This window comes from Anas platyrhynchos, chromosome 9 (assembly GCF_047663525.1).
Source record: "Anas platyrhynchos isolate ZD024472 breed Pekin duck chromosome 9, IASCAAS_PekinDuck_T2T, whole genome shotgun sequence".
Classification (NCBI taxonomy): domain Eukaryota; kingdom Metazoa; phylum Chordata; class Aves; order Anseriformes; family Anatidae; genus Anas; species Anas platyrhynchos.
This window is the reverse complement of record NC_092595.1, coordinates 17,863,932-17,880,293: the sequence shown is the minus strand read 5'-3', so window position 1 is coordinate 17,880,293 and position 16,362 is coordinate 17,863,932. Positions and strand designations below refer to the sequence as shown.

The following is a 16,362-nucleotide window of genomic DNA, read 5'->3' as shown; positions in this document are numbered from 1 at the left end:
CATGGGAACAGTGGGGAACATGCCTAAAAGCTAATTCTGTCAGAGGCCTGCTTCAGTACAGCTGCTGCTGTTCCTGGAACGCCCACCTTCTAGAGACAGACCTTGGGATGATGCTGACAGGTTGGAGCCATGCTTGCAGATAAGCTGAACAGGGAGCATCATCTGGCCATGCAGTCTCTCTCAAGACCTTCTAGCAAGAACATGAGAGCAGGAATTTTTATTTGGACCTAAAGAAACTTGACTATTTGTTTCTTTCATGTCTACCCCCATTAACTATATACATAGTGCATATAATGTAACCTACTTACTTGCCTGTCTCCCATGCCAACTCTCAGCATAGAATTAATGCTTTGATAGAATAATAAACCTCAAAACCTGAGCTGATAATGGACAGTCACATTAGATGCTTAAATTATAGCAGCATGAACGGCCTTGCAATAATCAAGCCTGCAACTGCCAAAATGTTTTCATTGTTCATTAACTGGAACCTTTTTTGCATTGCTAATCCTAATGAACTGCCATTCTCATTACCATTCCAAGCACTGTCTATAGCACATCTCTGGATTTCTTTTCCACCCAAACATACAATCTTACTCAACTGGCAGCCTGTTAATGTATCAAAAGCACCGAACTGGCTGCTTCTAATGCAACCATAACAAATCCACAGCACAGACACCTTTAGGGGGAAGTTCAGTTCAGTCTTCAAGGATTTTCATTGATGTAGAAAAACAGAAGGTCTTTTATTGAATACATGGTACAGCAGAGTTTAAGTTCCAAATCCAAAATCCACTGAAGTTAATGGGAGTCTTTTTATTGATTTCTGTATATACTGAACTGATTTAACTCTCTCCTTTCCTCCTCTGCTCCTCCCAAAGCAGGTAGAAGTGAGTTCACTGACAGTGCAGAGACAGAAATTCCTTGCAAGGAGTAGGAACAATGTCTGGGTAGGAAAGGTTCTGCACTTTAATGTACTGAATTACCAATGCCATTTCCTCTGCTCTAACTCTGCAGTGCTGGAGTTCAGGGAGCACAAAGCATTCGGTAATTCTTCTCAGTCTACAAGAAAGGTTTTTCCTTTCTCAAATTTATAATAAAAATTTTGTAGAGAATTTATCAGAGGCTCTGAAAAGACAGTTTACTCCTCCCTCTGTTCTTCATCTATAAGCAAGAAGGAGGAGACCAGAGGTTCTTGTTCACTGAGCATCCATTTTGCATGGAGAAGAAGCATTCAGAAAGTAAATTCTGTAAGATCAGACATTAGTTGAGGACATAAGTGCAAAAGGAGAGCAGAAAACAGAGACTGACTTTCACTTTACATTCAATTGAGTAAATCAAAAATGAGCCAGTAGTTTCTTAATGGTAGATACCTCACTCACATAACCCATGAGAGACATCTAATGAAAGAAAAGCCAGATGTGGAACCTGGTTTATTTTCATCAACTCTTTCATTTTCAAGTATAACAGCCCTGAAACGGAAGAGGTTAACAAAGGCACATTTTTTGAGGAATTTCAGCTTCAAACTAATGTTTTGCTCTACAGAGAACGTTATTCACTTCAACCTCAAGGCAGGGAATATATTTTTCTTCCCTTCTCAAAAGAGACTGTATCTCCAGAGACCAAAAATGACATATGAGACCTAAGTTCTTACTTTAAATTAAACACATCACTGTAACATTTTAGCATCTCCTCTTTTATTTCACATTGCACTAAGCATTTCCACACTGACCAAGGCTCCAAACTTCTTAAGAGAGCAGTTTTGTATTTGGAGATTTTTTGTTCATCTCCCCCAATATTTGCTATTTCACCTAAGCTGTCTTTCAATAAAGCCTCCAATACTTATTCTATCTGATGATTCAAAATAGCAAGAAATGTTCTGTGCAAGCTGAGAAAATCATCATGCGTTCCTGTGAGACACTGGCTCTGGAAAACCAAAGAACAGCAGACCCCAGGAACAGAAGGGTGAAGGTCAGGTAAAGAATATGCTTTTCCTATAAAAAGCTCCTTAAGAAGATGTACTAGGCTAAAAACCAAACCAATAGCCTAAGAAATAGTTATTTTCAAGAAATCAGTAGGCAGAAGGTGGACTCACAGATCAAAATTCCTAGTAGAAGAATTGTTGCACAAGAGCAGCTGATGTCAGCAAGAGCAACACTAAGTACTTCTTCCATATGGATCACCTCCAAGTCTTAGAAACCTCATTAGCGCCGAGCTTTAAGAACAAAAATTTTAAAAAGAAAATCGCACTTTTGATTTAGATAGAGAAAACAAATCAACTGGTACTGTAAGTCAGTATTAACTAAAAGAACAGAAGCCATCGAAGTCCCCTAGAACCTCCCTCAAATTCTCATCAACTCCCACAGGTTTTGGATCAGACATTTTGGCAATTTATCGAGAAATTTTTCTAACTCATTATGCCTATTTAATTACTCCTCAAATAGCACAGTAACAGGAAAAAGCACAAGATTATTTTATTTTTTATAGAACACTCTTTGTTACTGCCAAGATCTGAAGGATTGGTGATGACCCAGTTGTTGTCCTTTGGAAGCATCTGGTCCTTTATACTGTAAGTCTTTGGCACAGCATTCCTAACCTAAAATCTGTTACTTTACTACAAGCCTTCAACAAAACAGAAAAGGTGGTTTTGAACTAGTCACAGAAGGCAGACACTTGAAGGCTGTCTAAAATTTGCATGAAAAATTTTTCAGCCAGCCTCAAAACCACATGTGGAGAGGTCTATGTTCTCTCCCCTAGAGATCCTTTAGCTTGAACAGGCAAGGAAAAGTAAGGTTTGACTTGGATTTGGAGAAGGCCAGAAAGACATTAAACACAACTCTCAAAAAATTAGGCCTGTGAAATTCATTATTAGGATTTACTGAATCTTCCAGCCTCAAGAAACTGACCAGCTTCTGCTAAGTCATAACTATAGGAGTAGGTTTATTACACAAACCTCATCAGATAGACAAAAAGGCACCAAGATAATGTTGACGGAACAATACTGCTACTAAGTACTCACCATATACCTACATACAAGCACACAAGTGTCATCACTGCCTGCACTACACTTCTGTAGTCAGTTAGACCAACGCGTAAGTGAGGACGAAAGCCTTTAGCAATGCTGTGCTCACTTCCTGATATGTATTCACAGATGCTGAACAAACAGGTCAACATTGGTTGTAATTCATTTTAAGACTTTGGAGACCTGTGTTTCAGACAAGGGATTAAACCATATTCCCCAGAAATACTACGAACACCAGCAGTTAAGACACACTGGTCTTAACATACTATAATCATATTCAGCATTTTCCTTTTTACCAGTTTTTAAAATGGGATCTAGAAGAACTAAAAAATACGATGGCTCCAAAATATAAAATCAGTGGATATTTCATCTGTGCTGCCAAGGTAGACAAAGCCTGGCAGCACTGCAGCGGAAAAAAAACAATTGGTGAAGCAGAAGGCTCCATCTCAGTGAAGTTCATCTGATTATAGGCTTGAATAAACCCTGTAATAACAGACTTGTATGACAAGCAGAGGGTAGGCCAGGCAGAGACCACCTTGACCTTCACTAACTATTATCCAATAGTCATTTATCCATCCCTTTTTTCTGATCTGATGAAGCCACTTAGGGAGGAGATGGGACAAGCACTGATGAGATATCTCTTAGAAAAGTTTGACCATCAGAAATGGGAAAATCACCTACAGAAGGGGGAAGATAATGAGTCCAAATTGAAAGCAGAGACAACATGTTAGAAATAACAACTATCGCAACAAAAACATCGCCTTCAAGCCATCCACCAGCTCCAAGGTAAGTGATATGCCTGACAGATATGCCTGAGAGACAAATGAGAGTTGAGGAGATCGCCTGATGTGCATTAAACTGAGAAGAAAAAAAAATTGAAACCACTTTTTAACAGATACCAGGCACTGATCTGAATACTCCTGTGGAAAAAAAAAAAAAAAAATCAGACCATTTCAACATATTTTTTTCCCTTCTCTTCCACATGTCTGCTACAAGTCATACTCCAAAGGCAGTTAACTTTTTTGGACTGTCAGGGTGTAATATTCATAACTTAGAGTATAATGAACCCTGAGAAAACTAATGAGCTGTACTTGGAGGGCATCCTAGCATGGACTTGACTTGGACTCATTCTGACACCAGTGATCTCCATAGACGATTCTCCTGAAATCCTTCAGGATTCACGGATCAAAACCAAATCAAATTACCTCATTTCAGATTAATGTAAGAGCACTCTAAGGTACCACTGGCTTTAGCAGCTTTCCTACGAGAGAGCATCCAGGCAACTGGAGCTGGAAGAAGGTATGTGCTTTGCGTATGGCTCTCCTCTCCTACTATGGGTTGTAAGGAACTGCTTGGAACGTCCTTCTATATCCACTAAGGAGAGGGAGACATCAAATTTAATCTCTTGTACTTATATGTGTACCTTGAAATACACCGAAAATTCAATCTGCATTATGTTTTCCTGTTTAAACCTCGCAAGTCTGAGACCACACTTTATCCAAGTACTAAAAGGACTTGCTGCTTCCAGTACAGTATTTGGTTCCCTATGGTGTGAAGCCTGATGTTGAGGGAGTCACTCGAACTGGACTTAAGTGCTACGTGCAATAACACTGCTTCTTCCAATAACTCAGTTGCTTGTCCCAAGTTTCTGATTTTTTTTCCCCAATTATTTTCCTGTCAATAAGCCTGACATAAAACATGCTGCCAAGTAATTAATACAGCTATAGGATGCACAGTTTATGTGTGTGACCAGTACATACGGGTAATGTATACTTTTTGCCCTTGAATGAGCTGTTCAGAAGTGGGGAGCAACCCAGTATATGTAGTCCCTTACACTTTTAATATAAACATCACCCTCACTGCTGCTAATCTCCTCTCTCTTTGGCTCTTATAACATAATCATGAAGAGGCTACGCTTGGCTTCCTCAGTTAAATATTTCAATTCCCAGTCATATTGAAAATACAGCCATTTTCCATGGCATCATGGTGCAAGCAAAATTGACAATTACACTATTGCTCTGTTTATCATACAAACATAACCCCTAAGATGAGCAGTTAAGAAAGGAACGCTTTGGTTTCTATGCAGAGATGGAAAGTGCATCATTAGACAATTTCTGGCTATTGACAGATACTATCTATAATAATCTTTTGCTAAAAATACTGGAATGCACACTCTCAAAATAAAGGAGAAATCCTGCCAGCTCTTGGAATAGGTGATTCATCCACACTGGTCAGACAATAAATCAGATCACAGTTACAAAGTTATGAATTGAAGCCTGTATTTCTCTCATCTTACTCATCAAAATGTTTTATTATTGGAGCATTAAGAGAGGAAAGGAAAGAAAAAAGACAGTTATTTAAATAAAATTAGGACAAAGTCCATAAAATGTGATTGGATAGACGTAAGATATGGTGTCAGCTTTGTTCTGACATATTTTGAAGATTCTTTAATAGTTCACTAGCTGCAGTGTAACTGTAGAATTGTACGACCTCATTAAAAGAGCAAGTGGGGCAGGTGTGATTTTTTTCTATAAATTGGAGCAGTGTAACTAAAACTTTCATACACAATTATTTCTTAAATCAAGGCTATAAACTGTCCTATCGTACACACACAATTTCAAAGAAGTGACAGAGAACACATTAAAAACAACATGAATACTTTGCTAAGGGTTTTGGCAGCCTTAAAACCTCAGCATCCAGCAAGATTCCATATATCTCTGCAGAAATACAGAAGCCTGTACCAAAAATTATTTGCTTTCTATTGAATGTGGGAGCAGAACTCTCTTGATATTCACCATAGAAGAGTGGCTTTTAAAGATGTTGATATTCTCATTGAAAAAGGAGATAGATGACACAGACCAAGGCAGGCATCACGGGCAGTCAACATTTCAATAATTAACATAGCTGTATTTTTCACATCTCTTTCAACAACAGAAATTATCATACAATGCCTTTCACTGGAGGAAAAAAAAAAAAAAAGGAAGATAATTTACAGTTATTTCAAATGCTCTAAGTGTAAATGATTAAGTTATTCTCTTTCACTCCACTGAGAAAAACTCAGAGCAGCTTTATGGGTTAGTGCTGAGCACCTTGAACTGTGACTTCAATTTCCCTGGATCCTCTATAACCTCAGACTATGGTTATATAAAGGGTTCTTGGGTCTACATATCCATTTTCACTAGGTTTAATGGAATGCTTAGGTGAGCTTGTCATCAGCACAGGGAGATTCAAGCCTTTCCATCTTGTTGTGAGTTTGATAAAGAACCAAACAAAAAACTGCTGGAACTCAAAAGTTGCTGAAGGTAGAGCCCTCTTACTTCTTTCATCATTAAAGACAACACAATATTTCACTGTGGCAGAAACCAAGCTATATATGCTACTAGCTTTGATACAGACACAATGCAAATGACTGCTCTTCAGCACTTAGAAAACTCATTGGAAAATTTATGCCTATGAAAAATGATGAATAGGAAATATGTATCTTTAGGCAATGCAGACAACAGTAAGGGGAGTTGTCGGACCCAGCACAACAGCTACATGTGAATTTAATGATAGAGAACAGAATAGAAATCACAAATCATATTGAGTTACTCCTCATGTTTATAGCCCTGGGCACCGAGATGCAACTTGAAACAACAATGCTCACATTAACAAGTTGTTTGACTTTGGAGGACTTCAGAAAGCACCAAGTTCCAACACACAATGATAAAGAAGCAGCACTGGGTTTAGAAAGTCATGCTGAGTGCCAGAAGCAACACGCACTGACCTAAACCTTTAAGACACGAGCTTATGTCTGGAAACAAATTAGTGTCACTCCAATTTACACTGAAGTTATGAAGACTGCTATCAATATCAACCAGGGAAGCAAGAACCCTCTTCAGGGTCAAGTGAAGCAACGTACCTCCTTGTGCATAATTTGCTCTCAAGTACTGCAAAAGCAAAACACCAATGGTGGACCAAGAGCAAGCTTGGAGAAAAAAACACAGTGCAAATAAACTTCATCTATAGGTCAGGAAATAACAGATTATCTGGAAGAGAAAGCAATTGCATCCCATACAGAATTCTTTAAAAGCCACGTAGAATGGACTTAAACCTGTATAGGACTCCAAGTCATAGATTTTCATGGCAGTAGCTAAGCATGATGGAGAAATTTGCTTGCAACCCATAGAGTCACCTTCCGTTATAATCAGAACAGACTCCAGTTCCTATATGGAAGTTGTTAATTAGCAACTTCAAACACACCTCTTGAAAAGCAAGTTTTAGACACTACACTGTGATACTTATGGAGAGCAGAAGCTCCTGAGTGATGAAATGAAGTGGGAGAAACATGACCAGACTGAGCAAAGACAATTAAAGAACCAGACGTGGAGAAAGCAGGAGTAACCACAAGCCTAACAGCAACACCATCTGTTGTTTTAGAGCAAGGTACAACAGCCTCAGCGGGCCAGGTACTGAATTTCATTTTGCACTAAGCCTGCAGACAGCTGCTCAGACACAGTAAGCTAGGGCATACAATAGCCGAAAGGACTTCAGAAATTACCCAGCTAAAGGAAATGTGCATTTTGCTCAGAGTGTGCGCTTGGCGGGGCGGGGGGAGTAGGAAAATGGGTGCTGCCTACTAGCATCCACAACCACAGCAGCAAGAATGAACACAAGTGCTTGTTTCTCACTCAGCTCCTGAGCTCAAGTTGTTAATGTTACTTTCACATCCACTTGCTGTTAGCAAATTTTGTCCTGTTCTACCTGAGCCAGGAGCCTAACACCCAGAAACCTGCTCATGGACTACCTTAATCAGGGTGGTTGAGAGTTCAGCACTAGAGCTATAACCAGAATCCATAGCATTCAGAAGTACTAGAAGAAAATGTACTATATATTTTCCACTTAATACTATATAGAAAACATGTGCAGATACATGGCTAGAAGCCTCCAAGTAGAAGGCATTTGGATCTCAGGATTTCATTACTGAAAGTTGCAGAAACAGGCCACACATTGTCAAAGGATTTAAAAAACTTTATACCACCAGCTTGTAACTACTGCTTCTGGTTATTAAGCTCACTCAGTGATGCTTTTTCTCCCTTGGATGACTTAGAAATAAGATCTCTGTAATTGTGTAACATTTGTATAGCAAGATTTGTCTTTCTTGGTGAACAGAGCAATATAGATTCAGTGGGACCTGTGTGTTTTTAAGAAACATCAAGCCAAAATCACACCCGTAGGACCTGACCTCGCTACCCTTCTGTGGCAGTTCTCTGCAGCACTGCACCTCCACTATTTGATACCAGAAGCGGGCAATCCCATCCAAGGAATATGATCAGATGGAAGCCTAAGTGCAGTGGCTTGATTTTGCTTGAGATTAAATAACTTCGAAAGTGAAGTTACACAGATCTGACAAATATTAAATAACTCCCAATCTAACAATAGATTTCTCAGTTTCTGACAGTCCTGCTCAAAGCCCAGTGAAGCGAGACACTGACACAACAGCAAATTTCAACAAAGCTCTCATACAGCTAAAATTATCCAGAGATCTCCTAAAGTGCATTTGCTCCTGTGTTAGAGCATTGTGCCCCACCAGCCAGCTACAACGAGTGCAATAAGCAGAACAGATTATGCCCCTAGCACAACCCAGTGCACAGAGCTTCCTGCAGAAGCAAGTCCAGCTGGAGGGGATAACTCCAGAGCAGGCTCATCCACAACATGAGGATCACCAGAACTGGCAGCAGAGCATTTGTCTTGGTCTGAGTGAATGCAGAGCCCTGGCTGTTGTCTGTAACTACGAACATCTCTATTACCAGCAGCAGATACAGCCCCTCATTCACAGCTATGAGGGCAAGCTGAAAAGAAAAGCCCTCACTCTTAGGTACGTCTTCCTTGGGTGCTTTTGATGGATTCCACCACGGACTCCATTATTCAAAATGCACAGTGATTCCTGTTTTAAAAGTATCATGGAGGAAGACATCTAGGGATGCATCTGAATCAAACATGGTGAAAATACAGAGCATTTCAAACGTAATCTTCATTTCAGAAGCAGTCACGCTGGTCACAGCCTCCTTTTCACAACAGCTACGAGCTGCCCCGCGTCAATCTGAGCTTTACAGGGTTTCTGTTAAAGAAATGGTAAACAAGTTAAGTTGGCAGCTAGAGCAACCACTTTCCAGCACTCGGGCACTGTACAAGCTTTTGCTTCTTCCCCCTGCCAGGGCACTGGATTGCTTCTGTTTTCAGGTTTATACCTCTCCCCCCACTGCCTGCTCTCAGTGAATGTCCTATTAAACACCCCTGGAGATCAAAACACATTTTACTAACAACTTGAAACTAGGTTTCAGATCTCAAGACCTGGCAAACTTACACAGTGCTACTCAGGACGCACAGAAGCATGGCCTTAAAGCTTGGCTGTGTGTAACGATTAAGAGAGCCAAGGACCAGAAGACCTCAAATCCTGAAAGGCCTGTCTCATATTCCAAGAACGGACAAGACAGGGCACTTCACATGATCCACTTTTAAAAATGCTGAACCCTAAAGTGGATTGCATCTGTCAAATAGTATGTGAGCTTAGAAAATGATACTCTAGACTGGGAATAAAAGTCTGTAGTTAACGAATTACTAATAATGATAACTAACCCAGACAGGATTTTTTTCCCCTTTGATACTACTTGCAGCATCACTGGAAAAGTAGACTTCATTATCCAGCGTACAGGATGGGACAGATTAATGCGAAACATATGCTGGGACTAGATCACTAGATACTTTGTTCTGGAAATTCCTGTTACAGTTACCCTAAAAATTAGAATCAAGCCCCAGCCAGGGTAAACTGTAAAACTTCTCATTTCTGTTAGTTTCTTTTTTTTTCTGTTTTCTGAGCACATTTTTTTTAAAAAATGACATTTAGATACACATATGTCTTGCTTCAAGCAAGCTCCAGACCCTTCCAAAGCAGAATTGTGCTTAAAAAAAGCAAAGCACTTCCATTTCCCACAGAACACTTGTGTTCAAATGCAGCATCTGCTTCTTAAGTAGAGGTCCGGCTTTGGAACAGAGTTTGCCAGCTGGGTTAAATCAAGTCACAGGAGTCAGATTCCCCCTAGTTTTCAGAGTGCATTTCAAATGACCCTGTACACAAAACATTACAAGTGTGTATAAATTAAAAGGAACAATTATCCACTGCAACATCAGGAATTCCAAATGCCGTAAGCATTTCATTTCCGGATTTACCACCAGACAGCATCTTCATGCCACGCTGGGGAGGAAGCTGCAGGGCACCGTGAGTCCCAGAAGGAATCTGAAATGGCCAGGGAATGCCAGGGACCATATGCTAGAGTTGCAGCCTTTTAGAGAAGTTTGGATGTGCTCTGATACTCCATGAGTTTCAAAGAGTAGAAATTGAACCTACATATCACTGTCAGTCAGGAATTTGGTGCCTTCTTCCCTGCTCTGCCACTAAGCCCCTTTTTAAAATGCTGGTAGGAAACTCAGAGTCCTTTTATCCTTAGACATGGAGTTGTAAGTCTGGAGGTCATGAACATGTCGTGTCTACTTCCCCAAATACACTGGATGACAGCTAAGGATTTCTCAATTTAATTTTAGGAAAGGAGCAGTTGATTTAACTTACTGGCAAGAGCCACTGGCAAAACAGCTCCAACCCCAAATCCACGCACAGAAGCGCTGACTAAGATGCCACGTGCCACCCTCCAGTAAACTAAACCTCTGCCCTCTGCAGCCACCGGGACCAGGCTGCAGCCCAGCTCCTGTCCTACCCAGAACAGGGATTACTGAGCCAGGTGTGCTGCCAGGTGGGGATCCCTTAGCCACTGCCGAGCAGAGCATCCACGCAAACCACGGCACTGGGTCTGCAGACTCCTGCGTGAGCACTGAGGGAGGTGCCCGGAGCCCAGGCAATCTGCGGGCTCACATTTCTCACACTCCTTAGGCACAGCTCACTTCTGGCACTTGTGCCGGCTTGCTCACAGCCAGTTTTGGATCTTGGTGCAGCACTGCACTGTGCCACATCCACCAGCCTTTGCTGAAGCCATACTTGGACAGTTTTTGCAGGACCTCAATGCACCTTCTCTGGGTGAGCTTTAAAATCCAGGTGTTTGCAGAAGACAGGAGTTCAGTAGAACTTGTACCTTTGACAAGAGAACATTTTGTTTCCCGCCTCACTCAAGAAAACAAACTGACGTGTAAGTTAATTAGAGACATTGTACAGCCCCTGATGGTCACATCCTTTCAGACTACCTGACAGTCATAAGAATTAATTGGTTTGATTTGCATGATACTTGCTTTGCAGTAAATCTTTGGACCTTTACCAACCTGCAGACTTTCTCGTATCGCACACCAGACACTGCAACCTTGTGGAACTGATTGCTTGCAATGCTTCCTTCTGGAGAAGGGAGAGAGCAGTGATGGTTCACCTTTAGTCAGCAGAGCTCCAAGTAGCACGTTTTGCCTACTTTATTTTCCCATTCAAAAATGAATTAGAAAGCCCTAGAGAGCAGAACACAGCACTCTTGCCACAGGCTGTTTCACCACATTATTCCACAGACATGACGTTTGAGGTATTCTGGAGGTTTTGTGCACCTGTGTAAATGGCCAAAGAATTTACCCTAAAACCACACGTGGTATCATACACAGATCTAATCTGTCTGCACCCTGCATTCTGTTTAGCATGTGACATTGCTAAACACCTACCTTACCTTTTGGCAAATGGACCAAATCTTCACAATTAACGCTGAACATCCATTAAAATATTTGTGTGGCTTTCTAAATGGACAGCATCGTCTTAGCATGCATAATTGGCACAGTTACAGAAATAAAACTCTGCTATATCCTCTTTTTGAAATGCTGAGTTCCAGAACTATTTTGATAGGGAGGGCATTACGCTTTCCTCTGTTCAGCAGGTAGGAAACAACAGCATCAACCTTCCAAGCAACGTTCAAAGTGGAAATTCAGTCAACATGTTTCTACTTTCTACGGCTGTATCTCTATACTTTGAAGTGGTGATTACTTTTGCAAAACCTCATTTTATAGGCTTGCCAACAGATTTCCGTGTAGATTGCAAATTAACTAGCAAAGAAAGCTGCTACTATGGTCCTCATTAGCACATAGTTATTTCCAGAACCAGTCTCCAGTTTCTTAGATTATTACACAAGCTCCAAACTGAATTCCAGCATCATAATTAAGTTCCCTCTTTTAACTTGAGACCATATAAAACTGTGGTCTAGCTTATTTCTGCAATCTGTTTGTGTCTTATGTTCTGACTCAAGGACAGGTGTGGTTTTTGTGATGTGCTGTTTCATTTTATCTGAGATTGGGCTAAACAGTTTTACTTCTCCTTTGATTTCAAGTGTCAAAAATGGTAAAATCGTTCGTCTGGATTATCTGCCCCAAAACAACAGGTATTTACTAGAGGAAGAGGAGGGAAGAGAAATGAATATGAAGTGCAAACATCAAGTTCAGCACCTTATTCTGTGTAGGGAATATCAATCTATATCTCCCTATTTCTGAGAAAGGAGCACTCAAACCTGTCTGTTGTGAGTATCTGGAACCAAAACCCAAACTAATTCATTTGGGTAAAAAAGAACTACTGCAAAAAAGGAGCAAATATTTTATCGAAACCACATTTTCAGCAGCTGAACTGAAACTTCCCATATTCCCACAGAGTCACATCAAACTGCTCTAAACGCTCACAAGCACAATCAAAACAGAGGCTGAAATACCTGCCACCTCAAGGCACCGCTGAGTCTGGGGAAGCAGTTGCAAAGGTCACAGGCTCAGAGATTCCTTCAGATCTCACACAAAGCTACTTGATCTTGGTGATCCGTAATGCAGACCTCATAGCATATTTGCTCTTTGCTTTCAAATTTGCTTAGGCTACTCCTTTAAAATTTTTTGTCCAACTCTGCAGAAAAAAGGGAAAGAAAGCTGAGTTATGACTGATATTGAAATGACACTTCCAGTCAGTCAGTGAAAACATTTAACTCCTGAATCTGACTCATACAAGGGCACCAGTTATAAAGCACTGTGTTGTGCAGTCAGAAGGTAGAAATGGAAGCTATGGAAAAAGCAGCTTCCATCTTACATGGAGAAATCTCAGGGCAGAGTTTTGGAGGCTGCTACTGGGCTGAACAAAGGTTTTGCTTCTGCATCATCTTCCCATATTGGAGGTAGCAGATGAAGAGTGAGCCAGACATTAAAATGCTCCCTAAGTCAGGACTTTGTGCTTTCACACAGTGACTCAATTAATCAAAGTTTTTGCCATAAAATTCAAGCGGCAATGCTCAAAGCCAAGTCAAGTCACAAAATACAAGCTGATTAATTTCCCTCTAATTTGTATGATAATTAAAATTCCAACTTTTAATTCTGTTAATTGTCCTCCCACAAGGAGGTTGATTGGGCTTTGCTAATACATGCTGTGAAAATGCACTTCCCACAGGTCTGTCTTTGTTTCCTTTAAAATGTAATGCTTTTACATAATTATCCCTTAACTTCTATAGATAAATGTAAGCTTATCTTTGGCCTATTCTGACACAAGTCCCTGTGTAACTTAAGCTGTGGCAATAAATCAAATGCTGAAAGTCATTAGGTGTTTCATCAGAACATGCCCGCGTGTGGTTCTGTGTGCCTTTTAATGAGCAATTAAACTTGCAAGAAAGACAAAAACCAGCGATGGTCAAAAATACACACATACCCTCCCCCAAAAGTCTAATCTCTCTGAATTGGGCTGGAAAAAAGACAAAATACAAAACATAGCCTACTTTCCTCTCATCTCCTGTTTTCCATGACCCTCCCAAAAGGCATAAAATAGCAATGGAGAGTTGAGCAAAGCTGTCACACCTGCACACAACCCAAATTCTCACAGGAAAAGAAAAGTTTAACTGGGGAAGCTGTGATCAGCCTATACAGCTTATGTTTCTCTGGTTGGCTAGACATTAACTTAATCCTTTATTTAATTCACCTGAATGGAAAGTTATGGCTTCCTTGGTGTGCAATAGCTGATTGTACAGAGGAAGGATTTGCCCTGTTGTCTACCATGAACATGACACAATACAGCCACCACAGCAGAGAATTAGAAAAAAAAATTCAGAGCCAACGTTCTTCTCTGGACACAATCAAAAGACAAACCTACAGCGAGTTAAAACATGTAAGCAAACAACCACCACATTCTAAAAATCCCAGCAATAACTGTTCTAAAGCAATACCCCTAAGGGAAATACATATATATATATATATATATATATTCCTGAATTTAAGAGTAACTTGATGGAATTCAAGATGGACATTCATATCCTTCCCTGTTACTTCTTCTAAGACCTATCTACAACATTATCGTCATTGCTATTTCATTTAGCATTCCAATTAGAGAAGCTGAACAATAGGCAGAGTATTAGCCAAATACACACTGGCCATTAACACACTATTTGAGAACTTGGGCAGTTCGAACATTGACTGAATACAAAAAAGGATATGCCAAAGAGCATAATTTTCTTCTTCAAATACCTTAGAGAATGAGAAGATGTTAATCAGTGCTTTATGTAAATGTTTTCTATAAATGAGGATTGACACACGGCTAGTAAATCCATCATCATTTACAACCTAATGCTTTTGCCTCAGTATTGGTGTTTATGCAAACTCCCTGTTCCTCAAAATCAGAAGTGATGATGTCTTCTGGCCTTTCATGTGCCTTCATTTTCTTTTCTTAAAGCCTCCCTGGCTCATGCCTTTTACTGCATAACTGGACATCACATCACACTGTATACCCACTACTGAATGAGGAAGTTTGAGGGCTGGAAAATCTCACATCCTCAGTAACATGGCTCCCCTCTCTTTTAATGAAAGGAGCTTTATCAGGTATCTCATGTTACCATCTCTGGCCAAGTTTAAGAAAACTGACTTCCACTGATCTAATCACAACAACATCAGCTTTAAGTTTACCTTTCTGTGCCCACTCATTGCTTTCAAGAGGTTTTCAAGTACAAATATAGTAACTACAAAAACAGACGCAGGTATGTGCTTTACAAGGCACTACTGTATTTCACTCTATGCTTTATGTTGTCAGCGAGCATTTGCATTTCAGCACAGCCTGTAGTAATCTCCTTATATATTTGTTTAGCAGTAGAGTTTTTTGTAAGCCTTTATTTTAATAAGAACAAGTTTCTATCTTTGTTGCTACTTAAATGCAGTTGGCTGATGAACACAATGACACGGATTACTGTTAAGAACCAGTCAAACAAAATCTTAGTGACCAGCGCTGGGCTCCCTACACCTTCATTTCTCCTTTCAACACCTTATTTCTCCTTGGGCAAACACACAAGGGACCTGGCACAGAAGTCCACATGAGCTGCCCTGAGGACCTCTTTCCCCCAAAAGTGGCCTGAACACAAACTTACCCAGGACTGTACTCCCTCAGGAGTAGAAACAACACTGCACGTAAGAACGCACTGAACCTCTTGCTACTTCCACTTGAAATGGAGGACTCGAAATAGGTGACTGGAAAATAAATTGGTAACTGCGAAATAGTATTATTTAAGAAACACACCAGTTTGCCATTTGTTTCCATACTGATCCTGACAAAAAGCTCTTCAAGCTCTATGAAAAGAGGTGAACAGACTACTCCATCAAACCAGATTCAGCTGTCTCGTGGTTACAGTTCTGTATGCAGCATTTTTACAAATTGCTCAAAAAGCTGAGACCACTGGCACAAATACAGAGGACTTGTATTGCAGCCTCTTTAGAATTCAGTGGTTTGTGTACATCCATTAATGTTCAGCACACAATTTTTTTTTAAATTAGAACACATAATCTTTCTAAAGAATTATTAATATCTGTTTCAAAAGAATGTTTAAAAATAGAGGGAAATAGAGAGGAATTTCCTGAATCTGCCAACCAGAAGGCTGAATCATTTCTTCTCCTCTCTCTGCTTACCGTTCAGTTTTTGCTATTGCCTCTGAAGCTTCTCCTTACTTTCTGTGAGAGGATGTCAGACTGAGAAGACTGAGTGCTGGCTGAGGCAGCCTGGTAATTATGTTTTTACATATGCCATGTTTTCATCACAGGTGACTTGACCAAAAAGCCTCTATAAAGAAATTGTCTGGGTTTTCATTGCCAGCACTGAAATAAACTTGAAACAAGTTTACAAGAGGAGCACTGCCAGCTCAGGCACTGCCCCATGCCGGACCCATTTGACCACTTTGTAAAGCCCACGAGTTACAATTAACATGGTTTGAACAGAAGCAACAGTGAAGGGGGCCCCAGGTGGTGGATGACAGACACAGAAAAGCAAATTTTAAGGCCTTCCTTCCCCTCCAGAGCAGCAGGTGGCACACAGCCCTCCCTGATTCTCTTACACTGGC

General features: G+C 40.4%; 1 protein-coding gene across 1 annotated transcript in view; it reads right to left on the bottom strand.

Annotated features, from left to right (window-relative positions):
• The window catches only part of OTOS (otospiralin), a 439,145-nt gene that overhangs the window by 319,516 nt on the left and 103,267 nt on the right, over nt 1-16,362 (bottom strand). The window contains exon 3 of the mRNA XM_072042616.1: nt 12,730-12,911. The gene's annotated coding sequence lies outside the window, so the exon portion shown is untranslated. The remainder of the gene's footprint in view (nt 1-12,729; nt 12,912-16,362) is intronic.